At 34.3% G+C, this 11861-nt stretch overlaps 2 pseudogenes; both read right to left on the reverse strand.

Annotated features, from left to right (window-relative positions):
* Positions 1-3156: 3156 nt before the first annotated feature.
* Positions 3157-4127, reverse strand: LOC116893217 (annotated as a pseudogene).
* Positions 4128-11018: 6891 nt separating this feature from the next.
* LOC116893218 overlaps positions 11019-11861 on the reverse strand; it is a 1458-nt pseudogene continuing 615 nt past the window's right edge.

Below are 11861 nucleotides of genomic sequence, written 5' to 3' on the forward strand. Positions count from 1 at the left end.
AGATGACCAGTGTGCTATACTGTTTTTACAAATGAACTTGAGACAAGAAAAATAAAAAGAAATATATATATTTATTATCTCTTGCTCAGGCTACAAAGCAGCACATTTTTAGTTTTAGTATTTAATTTCTGAATAGGAAAATTTGCATGTGATTTATTTTTGTACAAAATACTACTATCTCATCTATTTAACTCCTTGATCTTCAACTTAATACATACAAGAAACCATTAGATATCAACAAGGTTAGAAATTCTCTCTTCAATTTGCCTTTATACTGCAGTAGTAAAATAGTCCTTGGTGATTTCAATTGTGGATATATATGTGCTTTTTACATAGGTGTGTGTGTGTGTGTGTGTGTGTGTGTGTGTGTGTATGTGTGTGTAAAACAATAATAATTTTTAAACATGCCAAATATTTGAAAGGAATAGGGGAAAGACATGGGACAAACAGAAATGATATGAATATGGCAGTCACATATAAAATTATAAAACAAATAAAATAAATGTGAGAAATACATCTTTACTTTTCTCTCTACCTTGAATTGTTTTCTGGGACAGTTTCAAACTTTATGATCTTATATTAAAGTCCTTGAGCATTTTGAAAGCAACTCTGTCATCATCACCAATATTCTGTTGTTTGCTTGGTTGCAATGTCTGGCTTACTGTCCTCTCTGTTTTTATGACAGACAGTGAGTTTTAAAATTTTAATATTTCTCCTATATTTATTTGTCTAAATATCTCAACTCACTTTAGGAATCTTTATTTTTATTGGAATGATGTTAAAGGCACAATATTCATGAGCTTAAAATCCACATAACTCTTAATGATGTATTGAACATATATCTACAGGTATGGTCGTTTGTTATATGTAGACTGTGGTTGAGAGGAATTACAGTGCTTCTCAATCTCATTTGCTTTGTGTTCTATTGGTGATGTTTTTGGAACCTCCTATCCATCATATTGCCTTTCATCAGTAGGAAGAGAATAAGGCAAGTGGCTTCTAATTCTTTTTACTTGTGCTTCCACTAAAAGTTATTTGAGATTAAACCCTGAGAACAAAGATCACAGTACATGACAAGAAATGGGAGGGCAAAAAGATAAAAACTAGAAGGAGTCATTTGAACTAGATCAAGGATCTATAATCTTCATGTAAGTTAGTTCAAGGTGCGCTCAGTAAATCAAAAAAAAGTTGTGTTTTAGTTAATATCACAAATATTTTGAGGATGTTTGACAAGGAAAGTTAAATGACTTTCATTCTATATCCTTGGTGTCATCAATGAACTAAGTGATAACCAGACCCAAAAAACCAGAAGGCAAAACTTTATTCGTAAATTGAGCCCTGAACATCAAATAGCAGAAAGAGAGAGAGAAAGTGTGTGTGTGGGGGTGGGGGGCAGAGAGACAAAGACAGAGTCAGAGAGGGATACTTTGTGGAGACCATGTTAAAGGGTTTTGTTTTTGGGTCAGCTTTTAGTAGGAGTCTCTGGATTCTTGTACTTTTTCTCCTTTGTTTTAATTTAGATATTGAGATTACACTGATGTTCAATCAACCAAAATTATGTGCATCTAGACTTTGAAGTCGTGTCAAGCAGAGTCAGTTCATTTTCCTATAAGTTGTGCTTATTATCATTAAGTTTCACTAGTGGAAATGATTATACAGATGATTGGATGAAGGTTTAGGGAAACTATATATGTCTAGGATTTTATTGTTGGCAGTAGTTTTAGAGACAATAGAGTGTATCCCAGACTGGTGATTACATTTGTTTTATGACTTGAGGATAGAAAAAATGATTTGTCTCAATATGTATACGATTATGATGAGATAAGATATACAGTAGATGCACATTGCTTCAACCCATGACTCTCATCTAGTAACTGTTAGTCAAAGTAACTAAAAAACATTGTTAATATAATTGACAGTGGCTATACCATATGAAATCCTAATGAAAAATATTTTATTTTTTGAGAAATGGAAACTAATTAAATATAAAAGACAAAAATTATCAATTAAACATATAGAATCTTCAGAGAGTTCATAGATCTGAAAGAATATCTTACTTGTTTGAAAATAATGGTAAATTCACCTCAAAAAAAACTTTATATGAAGAGTGATTTGTGTTCAATTGTAGTGGGTTCCTTAGAATCTTTGTATACACTGAGGAGTACATACACTTGCACATATTTAAAGATGATACTTTTCTGCATTCCAGGCAGGCTGAAGAAAAAGCATAGTTGACCAGTACCTTAATTTTTCCTGTGGAGAAACAAAACCTACCCACATCACATAAAGAACCAAAGAAAAGTTAAGGTAATTCTACCTATGTCCAACTTGATGAACCAATATGTTTAAAAGATTATTTCCCTACAGGAGGATAGAGGACACAAAGACATCCACAGCAACCAAAATCTTCCATGCCCAGTATTAGTGACAGCTTACAGTAGTTGTTAGCTTTCTGTTCAATGAACAAAGTTTAGATAGCTTCACCAAACAGAAGACCCCTTTACAGGGTGGTAGAACAGTCAGACAGTCTCCTCTCCCTAGCAGTAAACTTTTATAATATGGAAAGGGGTTTTGCTTTTTTCAAACTCTCAATTTTTTAAAATTATTTCTACTCTTACCTTAGACTTGTGAGCCTGCATTCATTCACATGTCAGGAATAGATTCAGGAGGAAATATAGAAATATCACACTGACTTCCAGTTCTCCTGTGTGTTTCTAATAATATACTCAACGTGAGTGACTACCATTTATTGTTTATAACTTGTATCATATGAACTTCCTCCAGGTTTGTTTTGCCTTAAGCACTTGACATTGCTTCAAGTATTGGGCCAAGTTGACACTAGGCCTTCTGTTAGCTTCTTGCCCTTTCTTTCTAATTACCAGAAAGACTAGGACAGAAAACAAACATGAATTTACCTTAATTTTTCTCTTCTCATATTTAATTATGTGGTTGTTAATTTTGATTTGTCTTTATTTCTAAATAAAAAGAAAATGTGTTTTCAAGAACCAGATATTGAACCTCGGCATAAAAAGAAAATGATCAACACTTTAGAAATTTATATTCCCCCAAAGAGAACAGCTTTGTCATAGAAGTGCAGATACTATTGCCTTTAAAAGTCAAAAGTTACGAAAACTTGCTTGTAACTTGTGAGACACTTTAACACTGACAGAAATGCTGAACTGTTAAATAATATGAATCTCTTGGACAGAGATTTTGCTGTAACCTCCTCAGAGAACACTTGACCTTACTGTTCCTCAGGCTATAAACTACAGGATTAAGTGCTGGAGGCAGCAAAGTATATATCACAGAAAACAGTCTGTCTGTAATTGAAGGTACATCTGAAGATCGCTTCAGATAGACAAAGCAAGCAGTGGCAACAAAAACAGTGAAAACAGTGAGGTGGGGAATACAGGTGGCAAATGCTTTGGACTGACCTTTAGTGGTAGGAATCTTCAGAACAGTGGAGATAATATAAAAATAGGACATCACAACACAGATAAAGCAGGACATGCATAGACACATGCCAATTCCAAGGCTTATATAAATGATCATGAGTGATCCAGAGCAGGAAACTCTTAATAATGAGGGAATATCACAGAAAAACTGAGGGATCACAATGGAGCTACAGAAATGCATGGAAAATGTGCTATATATATATACATGACTCCAAAGAGTACTCCAGTAGCCCAGGAAACACCCACCATCAGCACACAGTTCCCACTACTCATGATGACCTCATAATGCAGAGGACAGCAGATGGCAACATAGCGGTCATAAGACATTGCTGTCAGTACAAATATCTCTCCTGCTGAAAAAGAAGTCATTAAAAGTATCTGAAAGGCACAGCCCACAATGGAAATGTAATTGTTGTGAGTTAGGCTATTGATGATGAATTTTGGGATTGGGATGGACACAAGTAAGATATCAAACAGGGACAGATTCTTCAGGAAAAAGTACATGGGTGATTTGAGTTTCAGATCCAGAGTGATGAGAGTGATGATGAGGAAGTTGCTCATTATGACTCCTAGGTACATTACCAGGAATAACAGCCCACATACAGTCTGTAGCTCAAGAACATCCGAGAATCCCATAAGGATGACTTCTGTTATTCTAGTGTTATTGGTCATTCTCGATTTTTCCCATGGTCTGTCAAGTGGGGAAAATGAACAAAAACTGACATAGTTCCAAATAGTTTCACTGATGTGCATAAATGCTCTGTGGGAATGAGGCCAGAAAACTACATAGGTACTTTTGCATTGTTAAAGCCACTACTTTTTCTTTCTGCAAGGTGCTACTTTCTCTTGACATGTAAGTTGTACTATCTTATAATTTATGACAATTTATTGTACTATGTTTGTTACACATAATTAGAAAATCATAACAAACCTATATGCTGCTTTTTCCAGTTCAATTACTGTCTATGTGAAACAGCAATTGTCCAGTAGGCAATAAACAGCAGAACAAAACCCTAGTCTCATTCTCTTCACTGTTTTATTTCCTTTGTCCTAATCTTGGGTCAGAGCACTGATCAATTTTGCACAGCCATTCAAAGGGCCTTCCCCTGACATTAATAATTGTCTTACTTCAGGACCAAAGACAAGATTGCCAATTGCTACCTTCTGTCATGTATTTGGTACCTTTTGATTGGCACCTAGATGTTTTCATTTATTAATATGAATAAATTGTCTCCCTTCCTATTGTCTTTCTTGAACAGGATCTTCTTTCATGCAAATCCTTTTGCTGTGATGCCTCTTAAACAAGATTTATTATCTCCTAAGCAACAGTTTGTCAACTGTACAGATCATACATCTGATAGATAAACACCTATATATTAGCCGTGCAAATGAATATAATCCTTCATATTACAACCTGTTTTCTCTAGATCAAATGGCTATTGATAAGGTGCTGTATGTCCAGAACTGAGATCATGACCAATCAGACTACACTTTACCAGGAGAGCTTGAGAACCCATAGCTCTTATCCTTCTTTTCCTAATAGTTCTTGAGTTCTTCTTACTACTTTCAAATACATAGTTATTGTACATGTTCACATTTATCAAACTCCTTCTCTGACTGTTAAATTTCTTTCATTTGCTTTCTCTGATAATTAAGCATTTCTAATTTGCATTAAGTCTCTAAAGCCAAACGTCCCAAGGCATAATGTTTTCTTAAAATGATCTTAAAATTTCTTTGTTTATCACTTTACATTTATGTGTAAAAAAGTGATGTGCTATAATTGTAAACTCTCAATTACTTAGTAAGAAAAAGAAACAAAAATACATAAGAGAATGTGAATTACAAGGAGAGAAAAAAGAATACGGGAGGGTTTACAGTGAGGTAAGGGAAATGAGAAAATGTTGCAACTAAATTATAGTTTCAAAAATACAAATGAAAATAAAAGAGAAAAAATGGGAAAAAATGGTGAGTGGCCAGAGACTTTGCTCAGCAGTTAAAAGCACATGCTGCTTGTGGAGACCATGTCAGTTTCTAAAATTGATTTCGTGGTTCACAATTTGCTGTAACTCCATTTCTAAGGAACCTAATGCTTAATTCTAGCATCTATAAGACATAGTCAGACACAATGTATGCAAGCATAAATGTAGAAAAATACAGATACACATGAAATAAAAATAATAAATATGTGTTTAAAAAGATATACAGTTAGAAAATTTTTGAATTATTCAACTACAAACATTTGTAGTAAAACATGTCAGAATTTCCTGATGTTTTGTTCATAAAGGAATCTTAAGACACTACCAAACCAAAATACTTCCTCCACTTGTTCCTCTGTATTTCTCACAACATGTTTTGTGATATTCCTTTTTACTAAGATCCACATATTCTGATATCCTGTGGATAGTCAAGCTCTGTCTGTAGTTACATTGCTGGTTACTAGGTTTAGTTATTGGCATACTGTTTATTGAAAAGTAATACAAAATGACAAATACATTAGGCATAGAACAAATTGATATTGACAAAAATAAGGAGTTCTGTGGGGCAGTGGAAAGCTTGTGCTCCTGAGGATGTGCAAAATATAAGCACTTTAAAGTATTATAAAAGAAATAAATCCTAGGAGAGTAAGATAATTGAGCCTTAGTTTAGAGGTTAGTTATATGTCTGCTAAATAAAACAAGGCTTTCAGTTCACACCAAATTCAGAGAACTGAATAAGCTACTGTAAACAGGGAGAAAGTATGTCAGGAACATGAGAATAGTAATGACTTTTATTAAGCCATTGTAACCATCCAGATGAAGAAACACGAAAACCATACAAAAATAGTTGAAGAAATCACTCTTAAATTACATTGTTTTGGTATCCACTCTAACTCCTTAATTTTCAAAATATCTTTGAAATTTAAATCTGCATTTTGGAGCAAAGGGTTTTAGTATTTTTCAACAGTTAATTGAATCTGTACTTTAAAAAAACTAGGATTCCTCAAAATCCTGGAAAACTCATTAGTCATCAGACATTTGTAGGAAGAGCTTCCAACACATCCAATTGAGAAAAAAAAACTACATATTAACATTCAGTTATTGGTGGATCATCTAAAAATTTTGTCATGTCACGACATGAAGTTACAATTTAGACCTCCGATCACATTCAAAATTCTAGGCTAAACTTTAATCATTCCTTAATATAGATCAAAGTAAATAGGAGCCAGAATATCATTTACCTCTTTATAAATCTTGATAAGAAATCCTTTGAAACAGTGTGTTATCCGAAGGTCTCTAATAGATCTTTTTATCACACTTGGCTAGTGTCTTAAAATTCCCCCAAGGAACTAACCTGGACCTCTGGGATCTCTCAAAAACTGAGCCACCAGGCAAAGACCACACATGGGCTGGAACGAGGTCCCTGACGCCTATGTAGTAGATGTGCAGTTCCATCTCCAAGTGGGTTCTGAACAATTGGAGCATAAGTTCTCCCTAAAGTTGTAACCAGACTATGGCATCCATTGCTCAAGAGATTTTCCTTGTCTGGTCTCAGTGGAAAAGAATGGATCAAATCTGGGAGAGACTTGATGTTTCAGTGTTGGGGTATACCAGAAGATGCCCCATCCTCTCAGAAAGAAGGAGAGGCAGGAGGGTCTCAGTGAAATTGGCTGGAGTTAATGTTTAGGATGTTAATTAGTTAATCAATTAATTAATTAATGTAAAATTTCCCCCCAAAAAAGTCTTTCCGAGTAACTTTTCTTGTATTTCCTTTTCACTTAAGACAATTGTGATATTCTTGGTACTTTTAAATGAGGGACTGACCAATCTCCAGATAATACAGTGGAATAGGTAAAGAAAAACGCGGCTCACAGTTTTCCCCAGAGCATATTAAACTAAATACATATATTCTAAATTATGCTGAACATAAAACTAAGGACCAGATTATGATAGATTTTAGTAAATACTAGAATATATTGAAAAGCTTTGCCTAGGGATTCTTGTGATATTTGTTAATTTGATCAATATTGTAACAAAGTACGACAACAAAACACAATCAAAACCTTAAGAAAACCAAGGCTTACTTGGTTTCATATTTTGAGTATGCGGATTCATGATGGCAGGAAAGACATGGGGTCACATTTTACCTGTAATTATGAAGCAGAAAAGACACAAATTAAGACTCTGTTGTTGCTCGGCTCACCTTAGAATATTCCTATCCCTGTCTACCCTCTACTCTCCAGTCTGGAATGACATGTCCATGTCCAGATTTCTACATGAGTTCTGGGCATCTAGACACAAATCTTCATGACTGTAAGAAAATATTCTTTCCAAATGAGCTACACTTTTGGCCTCTTATTGGAATTCTAATGTATTTTTTTAGACAATTTTTGAAAATATTTTGAAAATCATTCTCTCTCTCTCTCTATTATGTCTTACACACACACACACACACACACACACACACACACACACACACACACGGAAGTTATCAATTCTCAGGAGATATGTTTAAACACAAAAAGAAAGATAGTTTTATTTTTCTTTAGGTTGATGGAAATAATTGGTATAAGATTTTTATCTTTTATAGTTCATAATTCACACTTCACAAATATAATGGCAATATTGGAATATGTTTAAATGGAAAATCAATACATGTATGCTTCACAAAAATATAAACACAAAAACATTTGTATTATTGATTTTTTGCAAAGGAACACAATAGGATAATATTTTGTTAATCAAATGAAATATTTAAAATGATTTTTAATTATGGAGTTAAATATGTACAAGTTTCAGTTGACCACATTTCACCTGCTTTTGCTTGTATAAGTGTGTCAACACAGAATACAGTCCTTAGATCAAAGGGCTTCCTAAGAAATTTTAGCATTTCCATTAAGTTATGTAATTACAGAAGAAAATGCAACATGCAAACCAAGGTGTATTACCAAATATATTGATGGAAACACTGGTTGAGTAAGTTACAAAAAAATTGGAGAAATTTCAAAACCTACAGTCCAAGACATAGTTAAAAATCCTCCACCAAATCCAATTATAGAAATAAATTACTATCATCAATGAAATGAGAAAATGACTATAAATGGGACATCATACAGAAATACCTTTTTATTATTGAGATTATTTCTATATAACTTTGATATATTTTGTGGAATATTTAATTTTTGAATACACTATGGTACTTTTTGACCTAAATATCATACTTATGTAAATATTATTTTGAAAAAACCTCAGAAATATATATATCAAGCTTTAAATATACAAACTAGGGAAGTGCTGCTTATGGTATTTACTAGATATAGACTTTGCATACTTAAAAATTTTTTCAAGTCAAGATGTGTGTTATCACTGGGTACAATAATAGCAGTGCCCATATGAAGTTAACCATTTTCTGTTCGCATCTGAGACCAACTCATAGAGGCAAGTTCATTCCTTATACTTTTTTTTATTGGTAACTTTATTTACTTACATTTCAGATGTTCTATACCTTCCCAGTTTTCCTTCCACAAACCCACTACCACCCTCTTCCACCCTTCCCCCCACTCCCATCTCACTGTCCTAGCATTACCCTGTTCTATAGTATAAAGGCTCCACAGGTGCAAGTGATTCCCCGCCCACTGATAACTGATAAAAGACATGACTGGAGAGATAATATGTACTATGTGTAAATGTAGTATTTTTATTTTGCTAAGTAGACTTGTCAAAGTAGTTCCTAAGTATTTACATTCATACCCAGATCCACTAAGCCCTGAGTCATGGTCAGAGAAGCTTCATTATGATGTGAAGTGTTAAGGAGATGTGGGGCTGAAAAAGAGTTATTGTAGAGTCTTCTGCCTTAATGGGACTATAGAAAACATGTATACAAGGTTCAAGAAACACTATGAAAGAGGTGGTACAAAGAATATAAAACATGAAAAGAAAATGGCATTTGTGAACTCACACCATCTACTATTTCTTATTCACGGCATACTCTAAGCATATTCATAGCTTGGGTGGCCTCATGAGGACTGAAACTTCCCAGACAAGTTACAAACAGGTGAAGGTTGTAAGGAAAGTGAAAGCCATTGTCTTCTATTTTCTAGATGCTGATCCATGACCCAATGGATAGCTCTACATCCATATCCAAAAATGTTCCTTGATTAACATGGTCATAAAGCAGGAAGACATAAAATTGGGGTGGGGACTTTTTCAGCACAGGGCACTTTGTTGATGATGGGGAAACAATAAAGCATGCAGGAAGGGATTAGTGAGAACAGATTATTATACACCTGTATGAAAATTTTAATGAATAAACTAAATTTAATAAGCAAAAAATTTCTTTTTTCTTGTATATTTTTATTTACATTTCAAATAATATTCTCTTTCCCAGTTTCCTGTCCATAAGCAACCTATTCTCTCCCCCTAACTTTCTTTTATAAGGGTATTCCCCTCCCCACCCCTCCCTATTCCCAAAATAATTATCTTATAATTTTTATGTATTCCAGAAATATTTCATATTGGAATTCAAGAAAAAAATTTAAGCATGAGCATGGGAATAAATCTCTTATTTTATTATAGTCTCTTAATTACTCCATATATTAGCTCTCAAGATTGACTCTGGGTAGCAGTCATCTGGTGACTCGTTGCACTATAGATTCTCACTCTGTGTCTATGGTGGTATTGTGGATTCTCTAAGTTCTTCCTAATGGCAGTCACTCTTACACATAGAAGCACTATAAAGACAGCCTCATAAACACTCACCAGTAAGATATTAGTGATGTATTCTTTGTTGACATCTCTTCTGTTCCTAAAATACACTAAAATAAATAAAATAATAAAGATTCTTAATTTCCATTATAAAGCAATGGAAAACTTGCAGTGCCTTATATTTTTTCTTTATTCTTGGGAGAATAACTTGCTATGTTGCATAGAATAATTATGTTTCTGGGTCAGTATCCTTAGAACCTAAAACTGTGGTTTTTAACCACAGTTAAACCACATTTAATTTAAAGTCAAAGTTATTTAAGCATGTTAGAAACCCAATTCTTATATTATCTCATTACAAGCTTTTTAAAATGTTTTAATCATGGTGCCCTTGCTAATGTGCTAATTCCTATTCATTTCTTTACAATTGTAAATAATCCAGAAAAAATGTGTTTGTTTAGAAAAGTTATGCAGTTACATCTATGTTAACAAATAATTATAAAACTTTAAAAGTTGCATAGGAATATTTATTGCACAAATATTTATTGAGGTCTCTTGATTACGGTTTCCATTAGACTCTTACATAGACAAACACTGCTTCATTTATTACAAACATTTTGGACTAGACTTTCTTTAAAACTACTCATTTGGAATAAAACAATTATGGGAGATCTTATTGGCAAAGAGTTTTCATTGTATACTCTATCACTTTTTGTTATGGTAAATAATATTAATAGAAAAACTATAAAATAACTTTTCAGTAGCCTTCTAAGCAAACTATGAACTATGCAGAAGTGGTCATGTCAGAATCATTTTTAAAACCAAATTCAAATTTTTACCATGATTAAATGTGCCTGAGACCACCCTCCAGAGTGTAGTTGTTTTCTCAAACTCCATCGTGGGTTTGATAAAACCTCTTTTGAGATAGAAATTTCTGGAAAGCTTTCATCACATCTTTGTTTCTCAAGGTATATATGAGAGGGTTGACTAATGGGGTGACCACACAGTAGAACACTGAGACCACTTTGCCGATTGTAAAGTTGTACTTGGCTGGAGGGCGGACATACGCAAAGATTATGGTGCCATAGTAGATGGTTACGACTGTGAGATGGGAGGCACAAGTTGAAAATGTTTTCTTCCTTGCTTCCCGAGAGGACAGCCTGATTATTGTGACCACAATGTTGCCATAGGAGCTCATTGTGAGAAGGAAAGAACTGAGAATCACCACAGAGCTGCATGTGTAACCCAAGGCCTCCACCAAGAATGTGTCTGAGCAGGAGAGTTTAAAGATGGGGTCAGAGTCACAAAAGAAATGGTTGATTTTCTGTGGGCCACAAAAATTTAACTGAGAGATGAGTATGGTAGGTAGCAGAGGGGCAATGAAGCCTCCAATCCATGATGCAGCTGCAAACCTCAGGCAAATGTGAATACTCATGAGAAGTGAGAATGTAGAGGACTGACATACAGCCACATGCCGGTCATAAGCCATAACGCCAACAAGATGCACTCAGTTGCTCCCAGAGAGAAGAAAAAAAATAGTACTGGAGTGATGCAGCCTACCAACAGGAATGGTGACAACCTTTGTGACACATGTGTTGGCAACTTAGGAACAGTGGTCAGTGTACCAGATCTCCAGGAATGACAGGTTTCTAAGAAGATGTACATGGGTGTCTGTAGTGTGGAATCCATAAGAATAAGGAAAATAATGAGGGTGTTTCCCATGAGAGAC

Source organism: Rattus rattus, chromosome 2 (assembly GCF_011064425.1).
Source record: "Rattus rattus isolate New Zealand chromosome 2, Rrattus_CSIRO_v1, whole genome shotgun sequence".
Lineage (NCBI taxonomy): Eukaryota > Metazoa > Chordata > Mammalia > Rodentia > Muridae > Rattus > Rattus rattus.